This window comes from Corythoichthys intestinalis, chromosome 1 (genome assembly GCF_030265065.1).
Source record: "Corythoichthys intestinalis isolate RoL2023-P3 chromosome 1, ASM3026506v1, whole genome shotgun sequence".
Taxonomy (NCBI): domain Eukaryota; kingdom Metazoa; phylum Chordata; class Actinopteri; order Syngnathiformes; family Syngnathidae; genus Corythoichthys; species Corythoichthys intestinalis.
This window is the reverse complement of record NC_080395.1, coordinates 47237982-47259882: the sequence shown is the minus strand read 5'-3', so window position 1 is coordinate 47259882 and position 21901 is coordinate 47237982. Positions and strand designations below refer to the sequence as shown.

The window sequence follows — 21901 nt, the reverse complement described above, 5'->3', positions numbered from 1 at the left end:
GGAGTGATGGCACCGCTCAGCCCATGTATCTTGATTCCCATCCTGTTTTAGCACACTTGATGATGTGGACATGCTTGCGTCGCAGCTCTCAATCAAGGCACTTGTCATGATTATAAATTGGTCATGTTACCTTTGCACCAAGACATAACATTCTCTATGATCCATGGCTCATGTCTGTGTGGCTGTCTTGGGTGTGAACCCTTTTCCACTCCACCTGCAATAGTGAGGTCAGTGCATGCTAGAAACAGGGCCCTGAGTATGGTTCTGTGATACACAGTTAATTAACATTCATTTCTGAGCATGTATTAGCTATGGCGGTCTATTTATGGGTAGTGCTCAAATGCAGCCACTACAAAACAGTGCTCTGTAATTAACCCCACATAATCAGATATCAGGCCAGTGTTGTGTTCCTGTTCGTCCTCCGGCGCACGGCCATTGGATTGAGGTTTTAAAGAGAGGATGAGCCCATTCTATAGTTCAGAATGGCTAAGCAGATTAAAACCTCATATCAAACATGATATTTACAGGCAAAGCTCGGAGGAGAGTGCCCCTTTTATGTAGAATGGGGGGGAGAGGCTCCGGGCTGGGCTTTTAAAGCCTTGTCCCTTAATTGTATTCTGGCTAAGTGGGATGAATGGTGCTTTTTAATCAGACCACTGACGGGCTTGTGTGTTGTAAAAGTAAAGAGATGGTGTGTGATAGTTAAGATGCTGAATGATATGCTTTTAGTCCCAATATTCTAATGCATTGTGCACACTGCACAGCAGTGTGAATTGCCTTGATGATGCAATTTTGTGTTAATGTTTTTAAAAGAATCTTAGCGGGAATGATTCAAGATGCCTTTTTGCTATTTATGGTTTTAAGTGTAATTGGGTTGCTATTTACAACTGAATAAGGCAATGCAGCATTCAAATGTCAGACTATAATTTTACTCCTCCTAGTGGCTGATCATTGCTATGTTTTTCCATAGACATTGAAAGTAGAAGTTTTAGCACATCCCCATAATAAATTGTTGCCACTTTACATTCCACTTCTCCTGTTGTGGTCTAAGGCAAAAAGAATAAATGAAATCTCTCTGATGTAACCCGACATGCTCACCATATAGAAAGTAATCCAGACACTATAAGCCTGGCTGTTGAAGTCATTTGAGTCTATTTGAATTCCATGTCCAATCAAACGGAGACAAGGTGTCATTTGGTGGGCAGAGAAGAGGGGAAGAGTGAATCCCTTTTCCCAAACAGTTAATCCAACTTTAATCCCAGTCATTAAGAATTAGACATGCAGAGCTGTCCGGCTGTGCCTCTAAATTACAATCAAATGGTTAGCAATTACACAAATTATTGATGGTAGATTTTTTTTTTCAGCTTGCAAATTAAGGCTATTAAGGAAGGCTCTTTTTTTTAATGCAAAAGTGACTAATTAACTGCGGAAGGGAAATCTGCTGCCCAGATATCAAAAAAAGTTCTCAGCACACATTGCAGAAACACAAGGGAACCAATTAGTTTAATTATCAAAACAGCTAATTAAAATTGCACAGTTCCTAATTAGTTCTTTGCTTTTGCCTCTAATTGACAGCATGGAGATAAATGGGCTGCCGATGGAAATGGGGGAGAGAAGAAAAACAGGAGAAACTTCGGCGGAATATTTATGCTGACTTTATCTCCGTCTGTGTGGCAGCCCTTGAAAGTGGAAAATTAATGACCTTAATTCCCAAACTGTTTTTCCTCTAACGGTGCTCCCCTCTGCGCTCCTGGTGCACGCTCCTTTGTATGGGCCTGCCACCCTGCCAACTGCTGGAATGGTGAAAAAGGGGGTACTCGGGGGCGGGTAAGAGCCACGATTCTCCTCCTAATGTGACAGGTCCGCCTGAACAATGAAGGGAGATGAAAGAATAGAGCAGATGTAACCACTGGGAGCGTTGCATCATGGGACTGCAACTCTGTTGAAGGATTTTTTTTCCTAAGCACTTCTGCCATCAATGAGAACGCTAATTTGTCCCATGAATTGCGCCGGAAGAAAGATAAAAGACATTTGATGTCCCAGAAGTACTACCATTTGAATTTTAAATTAATTAAAGTGTTGACCCAAAGCACCTGCAACTTTGCACAAGCCTTGTTTGGTTTTGTTTGTAACGCTGAAGTAAACACATTGTTGTAGCTTGTAAGTATATTGTTGACCACAATTTGTACTCAAGCATAACTGAAGTAACAAGTTGGTTTTGTACAAGTTCAAAGACAAAGTAAGGTGAATTCAGAGATTTGTTGAAACTAGTATATTCAACGGCACCCGCACAACAAGTCACTACTTTCCAACTGTGTATATGTAGACGTATACAGTATTTATATTGGGGGAGTAACGGTAAACTAAAATGTAGTTTCAGTTTGGTTTCTTGAAACGCTTGGCTCGGTTAATTTGCGGTGTAAAACAAGGGGAGAAACGTACTTACAATGCTTTATTTATTAAAATATAAACCAAGGGTCTCCAAACTATTCCACATAGGGCCGCAGTGGGTGTACGATCTCATTTCAACCAGACAAGATGACACCAATCTGGTCTCTTCTGCTTGTTTTAGCAGAAACCTCATTGGTTAAACTGTGCTTGATCGGTTGTGAAAAAAACCCCAACAAAAACGCAGCGCTCGAGGACCTGTGTTCTTCCAAAATATCCTACACCGGGGAAAGGCAAATTTGACACCTTAAGTACTACCGTGCGCTTTCAGCTTGTTTTGTTTAGATGCACACAGGAAAAACGTACTAAAAATGCCTCAGGAAAATACTTAAACGTAATAATATCAAATAAGGGTAGTTTAAATACACTACGTGACTAATGTGGTCAACAGATAAACACACTGCTTTAAAGCTACCACAGGAAAACACAATGCTTAAAAGCAATCGGAGGAGCACACACCAAAAGTATTTTGAGACATTGGAAAGGTACAAAAAGGCACAATAAAAACAAACATAGTTAGTACCGTATTGGCCCGAATATAAGACAGTGTTTTTTGCATTGAAATTAGACTGAAAAAGAGGGGGGGTTTTAGCACCACGCTATCCTCGCCATACATTGCAAACATTTTCTGGGTTTTACTCGCGAGATTCAGCATGCCATCTCGATGTGTAGCGATGAATTGCTCACAGGAAGACTCGAGACTCTATGAGTGGTCCAAAAAAACTTCTCCTGCAAAGGTTTGGACCGTTTTTGTGAGCATGCATACAGGTCCCCAATCGGCTCATTGTTTTCATCATTTCAGCGACGACAGCTTTGAAAACCTACAACAATGCAACCTTGGTTTTACAAAGACGTAAGTAGAGACCCTAAATGGCTTTTATGATTCTAAAATTTGATGCACTTCTGTTGATAAACGAGGGGGACTCCTACTGCCTGTTTGTTGAAGTGCGACATTTTTTTTTCTTGTTGCTGTTGTCCTGTCATAAGTAGATAGGTTTGCTGACAGGTCTACTCATGTGATTTTATTACTATATCAATAGGTATTACGTAAATTCAAATGTCCCCAGCACCAAATAGGTCCTTGGCTCGTTGTTTTTTGGCCTGTCACAGGGTAAATATAAAGCCTATATATAAAACAATCTGCCAGGCCCTAATGTATCAAATACATCTCAATAAAACAATAACTACTGTGTTGTACTACAACATCAACATCAAGGTCTGCCTATTTGAAGAGGGAACAATAGGATCAAATAGATGCTGCCTTGACTGGGGCATTATTATTTGATCACCAAGAAATTATTATTAAATTAAAATTAGGATTCATCCAATATTTTCATGCTGCTGTGATTTTTTCTTTTCTCCACCAGGAAGCCAAACATAAAAAATTAAGCGGCGGAAACCCTCAACACGATGAAAAAAGCGTTGCAAGTCGGTCGCCACCCAGTTTCCCAAACCCAAGAGAGAGTGGGTCGAGTCATTTGATGACACAAGTGATACGGTGTCCAGCGATGACGACTGAAGAGATCCTATGAGGCCTGCCAGATGCTGAATTTCTTCCGTCTGCGACATCAGATGACAATGACTTAGGAGAAATAAATGTAGCAAATTTTGATGACATGAAATCATAAACTAGTCATATATACAGTACACATTTTTTAAAAGAAAAATCTAGTTACCTTCATATTTTAATAATGATTTATCTTTGTATAGAGAACACTTAATGCTACAGAAAAGAGTAAATACATATTTCCCACTGCCATGATCATTTTTCAATGTTGCGCTAGTCCGTTGCTATCCTAACTTTGTATTGCTTACTAACTTAAGTTTTGCTTACTAAATTTATGTTCTTTGATGTGTGCTATTGTGTGCTTGGTATAACTTAGCTTTCTATGTTGCGTCATAATCTGACAGCGAAAGCTGATGCTGATTCAACATAAATCTGGTATCATTTATTATTGTGGCCTATTGAATATTTTTTCAGAATGTAATATAATTACAATATATTACATACCAATAGAATACATTAAATAGTCAACAAAATGTGTCAATGTTGTTTACAATTTAGGGTTTTATTTTATTAAAGGGGAACTGAAGAGCTTTTCAGATTTCGCTCTTAAGTGTTTTACTCAGTTGAATTGTATTAAATGCGTCATTCGCTCTCTCAAAAAGTCACATAAAAAAAAAAATAATAATAATTGACCGCGTAGTTTTTGAGTTATGGCCATAGCAACACCATAGCAACGAGGGACGCGCCGTCCTGCCGACCCCTACCTCGTGACGTAACTTCCAGGAAGCCTCGCCACCACTCTGAACACGGAAATATAGCACCACGCTATCCTCGCCATATATTGCAAACATTTTCTGGGTTTTACTCGCGGGATTCGTCATGCCATCTCGATGTGTAGCGATATGAATTACTCACAGGAAGACTCGAGACTCTAGGAGTGGTCCAAAAAAAAACTTCTGCAAAGGTTTGGACCGTTTTTGTTAGCATGCATACAGGTCCCGAATCGGCTCATTGTTTTCATCATTTCAGCCACGACAGCTTTGAAAACCTACAACAATGCAACCTTGGTTTTCCAAAGACGTAAGTAGAACATTAATGGCTTTTTTTTTTTTATAAACGAGGGGGACTCCTACTGCCAGTTTGTTGAAGTGCGACATTTTTATTTTTTTTTTGCTGTTGGCCTGTCATAAGTAGATAGGTTGGCTGACATGTCGTCTACTCATGTGATTTTATTACTTTATCAATAGGTGTTATGTAAATTCAAATGTCCCCAGCACCAAATAGGTCCTTGGCTCGTTTTTTATATTTCAACATCAAGGTCTGCCTATTTGAAGAGGGAACAATAGCATCAAATAGATGCTGCTATGACTGGGGCATTATTATTTGATCACCAAGAAATTATTATTAAATTAAAATTGGGATTCATCCAATATTTTCATGCTGCTGTGATTTTTTTTTTCCTCCAGGAAGCCAAACATAAAAAATTAAGTGGCGGAAACCCTCAACACGATGAAAAAAGCGTTGCAAGTCAGTTGCCACCCAGTTTCCCAAAATCAAGAGAGAGTGGGTCGAGTCATATGATGACCGAAGTGATGCGGTGTCCAGCGATGACGACTGAAGAGATCCTATTAGGCCTGCCAGATGCTGAATTTCTTCCGTCTGCGACATCAGATGACGATGATTTAGGAGTTGTGTGCTTGGTATAACATGTTGTGTCACAATCTGACAACGAAAGCTAATGCTGATTCAACATAAACCTGGTATCATTTATTATTGCGGCCTATTGAATATTTTTTCAGAATGTAATATAATTACAATATATTATATACCAATAGAATACATTAAACAGTCAACAAAATGTGTCAATGTTGTTAACAATTTATGGTTTTATTTTTTTAATGAAATTCATGCCCCTGTCAGTGCTTCAGCCTCCGCAAGTTTGGCTCTCACGTCTGAGATCTCCTGATGACACAGGCATACTCTTGGAAGGGTAATTACTTGACGGTTTACAGCAACACCTGGAAAATAAAATGGTTTTGTCATTTATTTTGAAATATCAATAACATATCATTCATTTAGCCACATTTGGGCTAGCTTTATCATATTTAGATCGGTAGGAGCTGTCCCATTCCCTAAAATCCAGTTTTAGCTATGTGTATAGCATTCATTTAGCCACATTTGGGCTAGCTTTATCATATTTAGATCGGTAGGAGCTGTCCCATTACCTAATATCCAGTTTTAGCTACGTGTAGAGCATTCATTTAGCCACATTTGGGCTAGCTTTATCATATTTAGATCGGTAGGAGCTGTCCCATTACCTAATATCCAGTTTTAGCTATGTGTAGAGCATGGAAAAATATACAACCATGTAATCGCATTCTAATAAAAAAATCACGATGCTGGATTTACCACTCACTCTCCCGTTCGTGAAGTGTCGAGCTGTCAATTGGCGTCATGACGCCATCTGCTGTGTCAAGTAAATCGCCGTCATCTGACGCCTCAGGTTCAAACATGTAGGGATTAATTGTAGTTCATCTTTCCTGGGAGCCTTTGCCATCGGTAGCGTCACGAAAGAGCGATCCTGAATGGTTACCTTTGGTGGAAATATCACTGACATCGTTGTTGCTGCTATGTTAGCTGTGAGTAGTCTTCTGTTGCCTACGTCACACTTCCGGGTTTGCGAAGGGACCATTAACGGAGTGCAAAAAAACTAAAAAAACGCAAATTATCCTTACAATTACGTGTTGATAATGTCATGGTTGTTTTGACGAACTTGTCCCAAGTTTATATTCATAAAATTACACCAAAATCCGGAAAGGTCTTCTTTTCCCCTTTAATGTAATTCATGCCCCTGTCAGTGCTTCAGCCTCCTCAAGTTTGGCTCTCACGTCTGGGATCTCCTGACGACACAGGCATGCTCTTGGAAGGGTAAATTACTTGACGGTTTACAGCAACACCTGGAAAATAAAATCGTTTTGTCATTTATTTAGAAAAATCAATAACATATTCATTTAGCCACATTTGGGCTAGCTTTACCATATTTAGATCGGTAGGAGCTGTCCCATTACCTAATATCCAGTTTTAGCTACAGTATGTGGAGAGCATGGAAAAATATACAACCATGTAATCGCATTCTCTCAAATAAAAAAATCACGATGCTGGACTTAGGCTTACCTCTCAGTGTCGAGCTGTCAATTGGCGTCATTACGACATCTGCTGTGTCAAGTAAATCGCCTTCATCTGACGCCTCAGGTTCAAACATGTAGGGATTAATTGTAGTTCATCTTTCCTTGGAGCCTTTGCTATCGGTAGCGTCACGAAAGAGCGATCCTGAATGGTTACTTTTGGTGGAAATATCACTGACATCGTTGTTGCTGCTATGCTAGCTGTGGATAGTCTTCTCTTTTGCGTCGGGGAATCTACGTCACACTTCCGGGTTTGCGAAGGGACATTTAACGTAGTGCAAAAAAAAAAAAAACGCAAATTATCCTTGCAACTACGTGTTGATAATGTCATGGTTGTTTTGACGAACTGGTCCAAAGTTTATATTCGTAAAATTACACCAAAATCCGGAAAGGTCTTCAGTTGCCCTTTAACATCAAAATTATCCACTTGTAGAGGTGAGCATCGGCACTGCCCTCACCATTCGATTAGATTATGATTCGGAGGGCCACGATTCGATTCGATTCGATTCAGAGGGTCACGATTCGGTTAGATTCGGCAATGCATCGCAATGCATTAAAGCCTGGGATGCATTAAAATTCTAAAGCAAAGCATATTTTTCGTGAATCATGAGGCAACACCAGCGGTCAGACATTAAACAACTTTTTATTGGCTCTTGTGTCACTCCTGGTTGAAGTCAAATGAAAATAGTATACTTTCAGAGATATATATTTAAAAAAAAACATCACAGCATTTAATTTGTGCTTTGAATGAGACCAGGGCTTTCTCTTTTTTTACACACAGTAGCACTCCCTCTTTCTCCGCTTCAGCCATTGTTATGTTATGTCCTATCTCTGCTCTCTCGATTGCAACTGCGCATGTCTGTGACGTTACTCCGGTAAGGAAGCGGATTTTGATTCCTGTGTGGAGGAGGGAGGTATTTCCTCTTCAAAACTTGTCCAATCAATAAGCGTGCCTTTTGTCCGCGTGATGCTACTCGGAAAGTTAACTTCGCGCAGTCTGAATGCTGAACCTTTGCAACAAATCATTTGTAAGTTTTGTTGCGATGTTGCTCTCCAACCAGACCTGGCGCTCTTGGTTTATTGTGAAAGTGCCCTAATAAACAGATGACCCGCCACATTCACATCATATTATGTTTGTCCATTGTGTCCGATGATGACAATCCATTTCTATTTCTTGTGAGTCCACCTCATTTGGCTGTGGATTAGAATTAGTGCGTGAGAGTTAGGAACCAAGTAATGCATTTGGCCTCACCTTTGGTGCAATGATTTGAAAACTATAGAATGATGATCATAATAATGCATCGAATGAATTGATTTCTACAAAGATTTGAAGGGTATGTTGCCTCTGTTGTCAGATTTATAAATTTAGTGTGTCTGACCCCTTTGCACGTGTCTCTGTCCAGAATAAATTCACTAACGACTATCAAGGTGTATACCATCTGCAAAACAGACCCACCTATGACTTCAATGCATGAGGGTCAGTAAGTAATTGAACAATGTAGTGGTACTAGTTGGGGGCAATGACAATTGTACAAATGATTCAGAGACTTGTAATGCATTTTAACATTTATTTTAAATAGTGCTGTCAAATTTATCGCGCGAACGAGCGGTAATTAATTTTTAAAATTAATCACGTTAAAATATTTGACGCATTTAACGCATGCACGGAATGACCCGCTCATGCATTGCCTCAAACAGATTACAATGACGCCATATTTTGCACATTGAGAGCTAAGAGGAAGAGAAAGGCGAGTGGACAAAGGCGTTCATTCAACCGAGCCGTTTATTGGCATAAGCTTCGGCAACTCCTTCACCACAAACATAAGTATCATTTAGTGAAGCACAACAAAAATAATATTCATATCTCTCGAAAAAAATAATGTTCACAAAAAGAAAAGCGCTTCAATATGTATTAATGAGGCCCTATTCTCACACAGTTAAACAACAATGCAAAGAGAACTGGCAATCCCAATCAAAATAGCTAGGCAAAATACACATAAAACTTACTCAGACTATGGACAAACTATTCAAACATTTCGTTTAGCTCTGGTTTAGCTCAACAAATACACTGGATGGCAATATTTAGTCACAATATACAAACTATCAGAGGTCTCGTACATTGTGAAGCCAGCACTCAAATGACCGTTAAGTACAATGGATGGACCAGTAAACAGGGAACTATGGCGTCAGTCGAGGGACAAAACACACTCATTGGCTTGATTTCTAAGTAATTTAAAACTCGCCATTGACACCTTGTGGTGTATTTTAATCACTACCTTACATAGTTAAAGACACCGTGGAAGAGCGGCAGGGAGCCCATGTGACGTCACTGCTGGGCGACGTCAACAATGGCAAGCCACTAGTTTATTTTTTTGATTGAAAAGTTTACAAATTTTATTAAAACGAAAACATTAAGAGGGGTTTTAATATATATTTACTATAACTTGTACTAACATTTATCTTTTAAGAACTAAAAGTATTTCTATTCATAGATCCCTTTAACAGAAAGAATGTTAATAACATTAATGCCATCATGTGGATTTATTGTTATAATCAGGGGTGCACATAAGTGGTCCGCATGCGCGCATGCGTACTGGACGTAGACAAACGCGCTGGCCCTCAACGGCTTCCATACGCTTTTGCGTACCGATGGCTGACCACTGTATTTGCGGCGGACACAAGAAAATAACTTCTCAAAATGTCGAAGAGGCAGGCCACACGGAGTAATTACTTCCGTGTTCCCCCACCCCCGTCAAAAGACAGACAGATGACAGAGACATCACCGGAGCTACCGGAAAATAAGGACTTTTGCTGAAAAGTGGTTACAGGAAGTACCATGGCTAGAAGCAAATGATGCTCGCACGGAAATGCGGTAGAAAATGTGCCGTGAGAATCCCAATGTCGCCGATAAGAGCAGCGCATTAGGGTCAAAGAATTTCAGCCATCCAAACTTTGAAAAGCACGAAAAAAACAGAGCGCATGTGGCAATTAAGCAAACTATCGATGTCAAACAGGACCCCACTCGCCCTATGGACAAGCGGCGGAATAGGGCGGAATAAAGGTAATGAACAGCGACATGCACTGACAAACGTGTTTTTGCTCGCATTTTACAAAGCTAAACATGCACGTTCAATGAGGTCTTTTGAGGAGGACATCCCACTTTTAAAAAGGCTTGGAGTTAATGTGGGAGCCGCATAATGCCCTTTATTTTGAATTGGTGCTTTTTATTTCTTTACATTTCACTTCAAAGTAATGGCAATTTTGTTGTGCCAGTTGATGTTAATCAAGCATTAATTCTTAATATAATTAAGTTAATTGGCTCTAAGTAAAGCTTGTCATAAGTTTATCGTATCAGGCGGGTCGGCTCTCAAGCTCAATGAGGACCAAGTCAAATCTCCAGGTCCTCCTCTGAGAACCTGGGCAAAAAAATTATGTGCACCCCTGGTTATAATAAACAAATACAGTACTTATGTACAGTATGTTGAATGTAGAGCTGAAACGAGTACTCGAGCAACTCGAGTAACTCGAGTTTAAAAACTGATCCGAGTAATTTTTTTCACCTCGAGTAATCGTTTATTTTGACAGCTCTAAGCATCACGTTTTGCTCGGACTACTTTTAATGCGGTACAACGCGCTGTCACGTGCGGAGAGGAAGAAGGAAAAAAAAAAAACTTACTGCAGCCGACAGCCGCCACAAACGACGCCGACGTTGCTAAATACTAGACGGCACGATGCTACGTTGGTACAGGTAGCGTCTGTTACGTCTCATAGAGATCATATGTATGTTAAACTAGATGCGCAATGACAGACTCTGGGCAGCGTTAGTAAACAGCCGCCATCTTAAAGCAGTAGAGCGCTAAGCGCTAATAAAGAGCGCTAAGCGCTAATAAATAAGATTAACGTCACTGTCGCTTCTAGCTCACGTAACGTTAGCCCTGCGGAGGGCTAGGTTTCATTTAATTATGACCACTGTCGATGCGTGGCTAACGTGTCTTACATACAGGCTTTAACATAACATAACATAACATTGTGGAGTGATGAGGGTGTAAAATAAAAACTTAATCATGCTAACTATCAATTTTAGCTCAGTAGTCAATGCTGGATAAAACACCAAGTAGCACTGCTCCCTAATTTGCTCCAATACAGCCTGTATCATACATTTATTTTGAACACTGCAAAAACTCAAAATCCTATCAGGACTTACAGTTTAGACTAACTTAAAACTTAACTAGAACTTAAAAATGGCTTGACACAAAGAGAAATTCAATTGAAACACGTGGGGAAAAATCCTAACTTTTAAGTGATGTGTGTTATCAAGCGTAACGGCATTTTTAGGTAAGATATATATATATATATATATATATATATATATATATATATTTTTTTTTTTTTTTAATAAGATCTAAAAGTTTTTTGAGTGAAAGCAGTGAATTAGTCTTTTTTTAAAATTCTAGTTACATCTGAGATGCAATTGTTGGCTGTTTTCAACAATATACATCGAAAATGACATTGATTGACTGAAAATGGTTCAAGATTAGATGAAATGTCTTGTTTTCTCATGTATATTTATAATTGCTCTTCACCTAAAAATATATTTGTTTTATCCGATTACTCGATTAATCGATAGAATTTTCAGTCGATTACTCGATTACTAAAATATTCGATAGCTGCAGCCCTAGTTGAATGTATATATCCGTCTTGTGTCTTATCTTTCCATTCCAACAATAATTTACAGAAAAATATGGCATATTTTAGAGATGGTTTGAATTGCAATTAATTACGATTAATTAATTTTTAAGCTGTGATTAACTCGATTAAAATTTGTAATCGTTTGACAGCCCTAATTTTAACCTTACCGAGACTTTACAGTGTTTGACCCATTTTGTCTTTTTCTAATGTGACACTTTATCGTTTGCCTTCAGCCGGCACGCATATGGCATGTGCGCCTTCCCTTGGCACATTAATTGATAGCAATCTACTAATCAGTTTACATTGGAACTGTGTTAAAATGTAAATTACATTAATGCACAAATTATGCATCAAAGCACGCAGATAGGCCAGACCAGAGGCCACATAATGTCAGGATCATTCAGTTAGGGCCTTGTACATGCAGTGTTAATGGACTATGATTTCCCCTGCTCTGGTTCCGATATAGTGTTAAACATCAGGAAGCTGGCGTAAGTGCAAGAGAAAGCCTTTTTGCGAAGCCCCATTAAAGCCAGTGAGGTAATAGCGGCCTTTTGCATGTCTTTTGTCTCATCTAGTGGAAAGGGCATGTGACGCCATGTGCATTTTAACATTTGGCTGAACTCCCGCTTGGAAATGACTAGATACTAACCTGCCCTCCATCTTTACAGGAAGAAATTGGTTGCCTGAAGAGATTTCAGAGTTGAAAATGTGACGTGAATCCACATCCTGTCTATTTTGAAATTACACCCCGCAGTGGCACACAGGCTCCAAGCTGCTGCCAATGACCTAACAAACACACATCTCCCACTAATTGATTGTCTTGTGTTTTATTTATGGCGCCATAGTAATTAGCGGACAGTATAATGTAAGCCATTCATTAGCACCTGGCTACCGCTATGGATTTCATTGCTTTGTCTCCGATGCACACATCATTAGGGAGAAACAAAGGTGGTAATTTATTAGCGTGGCTTCTGATAACCATTCTTAAGTCAGTGTGCCTTTAAGGAGGAATACAAGCCTGTAAAACTTTTGTCAGCATTTGCAGCAGAATATGTTAAGGAAGAGCTGTATAAATTTAATTTTAATTGTTTTGTACACACGCCAGTGAAAAGGAACTGATTGGATACAGTTCACAGACAGTATATTAATACGTTATTTTCATATGTTAATTGGTTTGCATAATCTCTCCCCTTGCTTGGTTTGGAAGTACCTAGCAATGAGAAGGTGGATGAGGAGAATAGGAGACTCCAATTTACATAAAACCAGTTCCTCTGAACATTAAATAATAATGCATCTGCAAGCTGAAGGTGTGTTCAGTTAGCAGAAAGCACATTTATATAATTTATAGTCCAGCTGTTTCAGTGCTTTCGAGTCCATTTTCCTCCCTGCCTGCTTTTAATGAAATCTTGTTACCGGAGAATTGACTGAGTGAATTGAGATTTTAATCCCATTGACGTTCTCGCATGAAAATGCACACTAGTGGGAACTTTTAATGGTGGCACGTGTAATCAGACGACACTTGTATTCAGCTCCCCGTAATAATGAATCTCATCAAACGTTAAAGCTGAGGCCGCGAGTGAAGGGCTCAAATTTCAAGGTTTTTGACCATCCCCATTTGAGAAATTCCTCAGGGAGTGTGCGATTACTCAAGTTTAACAGTTTATTGCCTCATCTTTCAATAGCCACTGAAGCACAAAATTCTCATCTAGGTTGCTCTTTTTTTCCCCTCCTCTTGAAGAACAGGCCAATATAGACTGCGGAACAGCTGCTCAGATCCCGAGGAACTGCTGTTGGCACTGCAATGTTATTAGCTGCCACCATCATTGTCCACTCACTGTGTCATTTGAAGAATGGAAAAGAAATTACGTGACTCAAATCACTGGACTGGTTTTAATTGTTGACACTTTAAAATTTTTTTTTTTTTTTTTATTAAGGCAGCAATGTTTGATGCGGGCTGTAGTTTTACACTGCAGCACACAATGCAGAAAGTGAGGTAAAGCCTGTAAAAATATGAAATGTAAACTACACAAATATACACCAAAGTCTGTTTCACACTAGCGCCTGCCCGGTTTTAAAGGGTGCGTGGCAACCCATTTATGAATATGTGAAATGGGGGATTTTCGGTGAAAGTGAGCGGTGGCGGCCGTTTCGGACGTTGCAGCACGTCTTAAGTAAAATTTCGCCAGCTTCTAGTTCAGTTTCTAGGTTCCGCAGGTCCTTAAAGGGATCCATGGATAAAAAGGCTTGTACATAGACTTCATAATGTATTGACATGACACAGGGCGCAGGGCCGATCCGTAAGGGGCCTATTTTTAACTTCAAGTTCAAATATTTTAAAAACCAAAGCTGCTACGGCTGGTTAGTGGCCGCCTGATGTAAACAGAGCTTTTCTGGTGAAAATTATTGTGAATAAATGCTTAAATCCCCAAATTCATCATAGATATGGATGTAAAACAGTCTCGATTCTTGGCTAAAAACAAAGAAACCGTGCAGTTAGTGTTTATTTTACGTAAATATGTTGAAGTAAAATACTACTCTGTTAGTGAATGAGGCTAGCGGCCGCCTGATATAAACAGAACTTTTCTGGCGGAAATTCTTGTGAATTAATGCTTAAATCCCCAAATTCTTCATAGATATGGACATAAAACAGTCTCGATTCTTGGTTAAAAGCAAAAAAAAAAATAACGTGCATTTAGCGTTTATTTTACGTAAATATGTCGAAGTACAATACTTTTCTGTTAGTGACTGAGGCTTGCGGTCGCCTGATGTAAAAAGAGCTTTTCTGGTGAAAATTATTGCGAATAAATGCTAAAAATCCCAGAATTCTTCATAGATATGGACGTAAAACAGTCTCGATTCTTGATTTAAAGCAAAAAAACGTGCAGTTAGCATTTATTTTATGGAAATATGGCTAACTATGATGCCAATGCAGTAGCGGCCAATTTCTCCCATTGATTTTTTTTTCACAATGTTTAAAAATGCATACATGGTACGAAAAAAATATTAAAATTATCTTGAATCTTCGAACAAATCACTCCTGAAACAGTCCTTCCTCTTTGTATGCGGTACAGCTTTTGTACTTCTTCAAAAATCCAAGCTTAAATCCGGCTTGGACATGAGCGTTTGCTGTCTTTGAATGACTATTACGAAATGAAGCTCAGCCCCTTATTATAAGGTGTGACGCAAAGAATGACGAAGTGTCAGGTCAATAGTGTTTTGAAGTGTATTGCTTGTAGTTCTTAAAAGAAACTATGAGTTACATAAAATGTTCTGCCAAAATTTGTTACACTGGCGAAACGTCCTACAAGTAGCAAATTTGACACCCAAAGTACTACCGTGCACTTTCAGCTTGTTTTGTTTGGATGCATACAGATAGAACATACTAAAGATGCCTTAAGAAAATGCATAAACGTAGTAATATCAAATAAAAGTTGTTTAAATATGCTACGTGACTAATGTGGTCAACAGATCAACAGTCTGCCTTATCACTACCACAGGAAAACACAAGGCTTAAAAGTATGAGAGGGAAACACAAGCAAAACGTATTTTGAGGCAATGAAAATGTAATAAAAGTCTCAATAAAAACACAAATAGTAAGTACTCGCCGCTTTTAACCGATGTGCGCATGTGTTGGATGTCTCCCTGCGTAGAAGGAATTGGAGTAACGCAGTAGTGTTCGTCTAGTGACAGTGACAATATACGTCATCACCCCAAGCCTCCATTGCGTGCATAAAATATGGCGCCCTCCGTACGTCAAAACATGTACTAATATTATAGATTTTCAAATCAATGGCAATATTTTATGTGTTTCGAATAACATATTTTAGTAAAAGAGAACAATTGTGGCTTATTAGAGCCTATAAGTCTTTAAGTCCAAGGTTCCCTTTAAAAAGTCATAAAAAGTCTTAAATTTAAAATCTGGATCATTTAGGCAATAAATTGTCTTATATTTAATGGAAAATTGCAGTGGGTATTAAATTTCCAGATGATGCGTTTAATGCCAGGGAAATCACCTGTAGTCTTGCCGTATAAATTCTAATGGTGTGTAGTTGTTTTATTAATAGCTGTGCACTAAATACGAGAGTTTGGGATTAATATATGTTATACGGTGTGTTGTCCGCAATCTCTGCGTACGTCAGCAACTCATGTTGTCGCCATGACGCCATTTTCTGGTTATTCATGGTTGTAGAGGTCAGCAGGAATGTGCAGAGATAGGGAAGTGTTAATTTAATCAAAAATGGATGGAAAATGGCTTAATTAAGAGGTGGTTGGCCCCCGGTGAAAATAATCTATGTATCGTTTTAAAAAGGTGTCACTGTTTAAAAAAAAAAAAAAAAAAAAAACAGGTTGCTACCAAAATCTTTAGAAATAGAATACGGACTAGGGTAGCTCACTGGCTGTCATTGACAGTGCTAGTGCTAGACATCCAATTCATTTTGACTGACTTGGACGTCTAACGCCGTCAATGTCTCTGAAGCCTTTTGTGGGCATTCACAGGTCATTTCCTGTTCATTTTGAGTCACCTCCTTTTCATTTGGGGACATTCTTGATTCACTTCCTTTTCAGTAACCCAAAATCAACAGGAAATGACCTGTAAATGCCCCCAAATCAACAGGAAGTGATCCGTCAATGCCTCAACAGTGAAAGGAATTGACCCAAAATCAAAAGAAAATGACGTGAAACGCCCCGAGCTCGTTGTCTGGCATTAGCCGCTACTAACGGCCAGAGACGTCCAATCCATTTGAAGTGGGAGAGATGTCAGCGATTGAACAAATGTTCATTCGCTGCCATCCTCCCAGCTGAAATGGTTTGGACGTCTACTAGTGATAATCTCATTCCAATTAACAGCAGAAGGAGGAAAAGAGGTTGTTTCTCTGTGTATTAATTGTTTTGTAGAATGATTTCCTGTTTCGATAATTGTTGGATCGCCATATCGTGAGATCATCGTTATCATGAGCCTTGTATCACAAATCGGAGGAATTGAACAAAAATAAACAGGAAATTGTTGCGACATGTTTTGGTCTTAAATTATATTTTTAAGGTCTTCTTTAAAAGCTTTAAATTTTACTTTTAAAAGGGTGCAAGAACCCTGTATTTTTAGAGCGTTGCAGTCCTGATGTTAACAATAGCAGAGGGGCAGCCAATATTGATATTTGTGCTAACAGGCCGTTTCGGCAGACAGATACACACATATCATTGTCAAGGAAACATTGATGAAAGTTTCGCGAGCTCTGGGACACTCGAAAAATGACTCTCACATCTCTCCTTGCGAAGGAAAGTGCGTTTCTGTAAAAATGTAATTCATGAATAACAAAAAAAAAAAAACTATCCACCTTATCACTGAAACCGAGAACCGCGCGAGGAGCAAGCCAAGTAAAGTGCCTCCCGGTCAGAACAGCGTCGAGATGGGGAAAAAAAGTTTGTAGGAAAAAAGGGACATAGACAGGAACTGGTCATACGACAAAAGTATTGTGCCAAATAATGCTTTTTATATGTACCGTATTTTTCGGACTATAAGTCACGTTTTTTTTTTCATATTTTGGCTGGTCTTGAATTGAGATTTATCAATCCTGGGGGGACCCTGAATAGGGAGACTGGAGAGGACACTAGTGGGTGAGTTGGGGGGATGTAGCATGTCACATGAGTGACACAACCAGACACTGCTACGATGCAGGCTAACTACACATAAAATGTCACACATTGTGAACATTTGAAGGAAACTATGGCGCATTTTCGTCTTGTTCTCGTCTCTTCAGACGAAAGCTGACATTCGTGTCATTATGTTTTCGTCTTCCAAGACGTCATTTTAGCTCGTTATCATCTCATCATCGTCATGAAAATAATGGTTCGTCGACGAAATATTTGCATTTCAAATACTGTCATTGTTGACCGAACAAAACTGGCTGCAAGTCTTATTTTCAAATTCTTCAAGACTGCAATCCACTTTTAGCATGTAAATGTACAGCTATGATGACACAAATTATGATAAAACTAATTATTTATTCTAATGGAACTAATACTGACTTATTGTTATTCAGATTGAAAAATTATGCCTATTTTGTTGGACACAATATAGTCGCTTGCAGGTCATACGTGAAATGCGATGCAGTTTTATATTTGAATGACAAAATGTGACCTTTGAGATTAGCGAGGCGGTGCTTCTCAGGGAGCTGAAGAGAAACCCTGCTGTTGTGCACCTCTTGTCCCTTTGATTGCTCCGTAATGAGACGACGTGGTCACTGAGCACATTGACACACCGCTGGAGAGCCAGCATCTCTTACTGCCTGCTACCTGAGGCAGGGGTGTGCGCATGTGTGTCTCTTAAGTACAATTGACAGCTATCTGTGAAACATCATGACAGAGGTGTGCACGCAAACAGGAAGGCAGAAAGCAACGCGTGTCGTGGCATATCTGAAAGGAAAGCTACAAGGCAGGGATGACAGTGAGTTGTGGAGCTCTAAACTGCCTCCTCTTATTATATAGTCTTGCCTTTCCTGAACAAGTGCACAAATCTAAGAGTTTCAAGTTATGAATTGTAACTGGGTGCAATTGTTTTCATTTGTGTTGTGAGACAAAATTTTAAAGTTTTGAGAATGCTTCGATTGACAAAAACCTGTGTTCTGACGCTCCCGAAGATACTCACGGATCATGTTTCTGAATAATGTCTTATAAAACAAGTTTATTATTCCTCTAACATTATGTTTTCATGTAATACAATGCTGTTTTTGATTAATTGAAAGAAGAAAGAGACTACGACAAATTACCAGTCATTTAATTCAAATGAATGAACTTCAGGGTCAAGGCGGTAATTTGGGGGTCTCTGTTGTTGACTATGAGCAGTTTCCAAATATTGCCTCAATTCCTTGGCTATCATTGACGATGTGAAATCTCCAATCCAGATATTTGAACAAGGCCAGCCCTTCTGTCCTCCCAGTTATAATGGCCTGGATGTCTATCGCTGTCAAAAGCAGCTAATTGTTAATTCTCCCTGATTTCTTAGTTTAGCCGTTTATCAAAACTCTAAAATCCCAAATTTGAGATCAAGGCTTTTTAATGAGCATTAGTCATTCTGGACTACAGTCCTCCATAAGGGAGTTGGCGTTGTTCCCCTCAAGAATTCATTGAAGGGTTGTACAAAAAAGTTCATCGATATCTTGTTACAATTGGTATATATTCCAAAAACCGAGCAGGCCCTTGTGTGAATTTACTATTGAAAAAAAGAACCAACTGTGTGCATTATTTCAAATTATTTAGGAAAATTCAATTCAATTCAATTTTATTTGTATAGCCCTCAATCACAACAGAGGTCTCAAAGGGCTTTACAGAGGCAATATGATACACAATTAGAAATGAAGCAACAAAGATGAATAGATACAGTTAAAGTCCTGGGTATCCCCTATCCTTAAGACCCTCCATGCCGGCAAGGAAAAACTCCAAAAACTCCAGAGTCAATTGGGAGAAAAATGAGAAACCTTGGGGAGTACCACAGTCAGGAGAGATCCACTCCCAGGACGGATAGACAGGAACCCCAGAACGGCTAATGGGAATTAGCAAGCGAAATTATAGTCCGTAAAAATACAGTGGCGTAAAGGAGCAAGAAGAGGTCCCTCTGGTCAGATGAGACGGGGGTAGCAGCGAGGACGTCAATCCAGCCAGGGGTCCGGACAGTCAGGAGGCTGCAGCTGAAAAATAGCCCCTCCCCAGAGGGGAGGGGGGAAAGGGGACACCGGGTGACTTGTGATGAAGAGACTAGACAACTAGATATTAACATTGGAAAACAGAAATAAAGTAAGACAAGTGGTAGGTAGAGTAAGAAAAGGAGATAGAACTCAGCGGCTGTACTGCCCCCAGCATTATAGCTTCTAATGCAGCTTAGACTAAACTGTGAGTCTACTCCGACTTCAACTAGCCTAACCATAAACTTTGTCGAATAGGAACGTTTTTAATCTAATCTTAAATGTGCAGACTGTCTCGGCTTCTTTAATACTAGCTGGAAGCTGATTCCATAAAACAGGGGCTTGGTGGCTAAAGGCTCTAGCTCCGACAGTACTTTTATAAACCCTGGGAACTACCAGTAGACCTGCATTCTGAGATCGGAGTGTTCTGTTGGGGCGGTATGGAACCAGAGCATCGGTGAGATAAGATGGCCCCAACCCATTAATGGTCTTAAATGTAAGAAGGAGTATTTTAAATTTAATTCTAAACTCGACTGGAAGCCAGTGAAGTGCCTGGAGCACAGGGGTGATGTGCTCTCTTCTATTGGTTCCTGTTAAAAGTCTTGCTGCTGCGTTTTGGACTAGCTGAAGACCTTTTAGAGAGCTTTTAGGACAAGCTGCAAGTAGGGAGTTACAGTAATCCAATCTCGATGTAACGAACACGTGAATTAATTTTTCTGCATCGCTTTTAGATAAAATATTTCTAATTTTGGTAGTGTTGCGCAAGTGAAAGAAAGCCGTTCTACAGGTTTGTTTAATGTGTGCTTTAAACGATAAGTCAGGGTCAAATAAAACTCCTAGGTTTTTAACTGTGGCGCTGGAGGCTACACTTACATTGTCCAGAGTGACTATCTGGGCAGATAAAGAGTCTCTAACACTTTTCGGGCCTATTATAAGGACTTCGGTCTTTTCAGGGTTAAGTAGAAGATAGTTAGTGCTCATCCAGGTATTTATATCTCGGACGCAGGCGCTTAGTTTTTCTACTTGCCTGACCTGCTCAGGTTTAATTGATAAATACAATTGTGTGTCGTCTAGTGACGAGATTTGTCGTTCACTTGAGCAAACGAATCCATTCCGGTTCGTTCAGTAAAAAGATTCGTTCAAACAAATCGTTCAACGAATCGTTCGCCCCCCTCATCTCCCTCCCCGCCCAAACGAATCGTTCGGTTACTGAACGGGAAGTGACATTGCCGAACGAATCACCAAAGACCGCTTCGCAGTATAACTGAACGGGAAGTGACATTGCTTGGTCCCTCCCTCTCTTCCACATTGACCACTCGTCGTAGTTTCAGAAATGAGTGACAGGCGGTATCATTCTGCTTTCACAGACAGCCTCGTCTCCCTCCTGCTGCTGCAAAAGCGAGGGAGAACTTCCGCGTCGTCTGTCCTAGTTCTATGGGCTCAAAGTCATGGCTCGTGCTTGCATTTCGATTTAGGACACGGTTAAACATTTTCCTTTTGTGAGGGGAGTAGGGGGCGGGGGCGCACGGACTTTCTTTAGCAGGTTCTTGATCACACATACAATCACATATACAGCATGTTTGCTGTCACGAAAATAAAAATACATCGAAAGTTTAATTTCTGAATATGGAACGACCAACACATCATATTTACATCTCGCTCTGTTGTATTTTTGTTTTTTAGTATTAAGATGATCGTGTTGAATTTTTGCACTGGTATTAATAAATAAAATAATCCGGACAGCTCCCCTGTCGTCCCCGCATCTCCGATCGTCAAATGCTGACGAGAAATAATTGTTTGCTCTTTACGATGTCGCCTTTCTACTCTCATTAGTCTGTTAAGAAAAATGTAGACATATTGCGACATCTCCCGTGTCCGCGTGCTTTGTTTTTGGGCGCTTGAGTAGCACATGATGGACGGATTGACATAATTTGTCAAACCAACCAACACCTGACACGAAGAAAAAAAAAAAAAACTCGGAAAAAAATTACATGTACATACAGTTTCATTGCAAATCAGTATTATGGTGATCATATTGTTTTTTTGCACTGGTATTAATAAATAAAATAATCCGGTCAGCTCCCCTGTCGTCCCCGCATCTCAGATCGTCAAATGCTGACGAGAAATAATTGTTAGCTCTTTACGATGTCGCCTTTCTACTCTCATTAGTCTGTTAAGAAAAATGTAGACATATTGCGACATCTCCCGTGTCTGCGTGCGTTGTTTTGGGCGCTTGAGTAGCACATGATGGACGGATTGACATAATTTGTCAAACCAACCAGCACCCGACACGCTGACACGAAAAAAAAAAATAAAACACTCGGGGAAAAATTGACATGTGTATATACAGTTTCATTGCAAATCAGTATTATGGTGATCATACTAAATATTTTTTT

The 21901-nt window shown here is 39.6% G+C and overlaps 1 long non-coding RNA gene across 1 annotated transcript; it reads left to right on the top strand.

Annotated features, from left to right (window-relative positions):
- Positions 1 to 4532: 4532 nt before the first annotated feature.
- On the top strand, positions 4533 to 5574 carry LOC130924648 (uncharacterized). Its single transcript, XR_009064954.1, has 3 exons — positions 4533 to 4919; positions 4985 to 5035; positions 5422 to 5574. It is a non-coding gene; the product is annotated as an uncharacterized LOC130924648 (long non-coding RNA).
- Positions 5575 to 21901: the final 16327 nt, after the last annotated feature.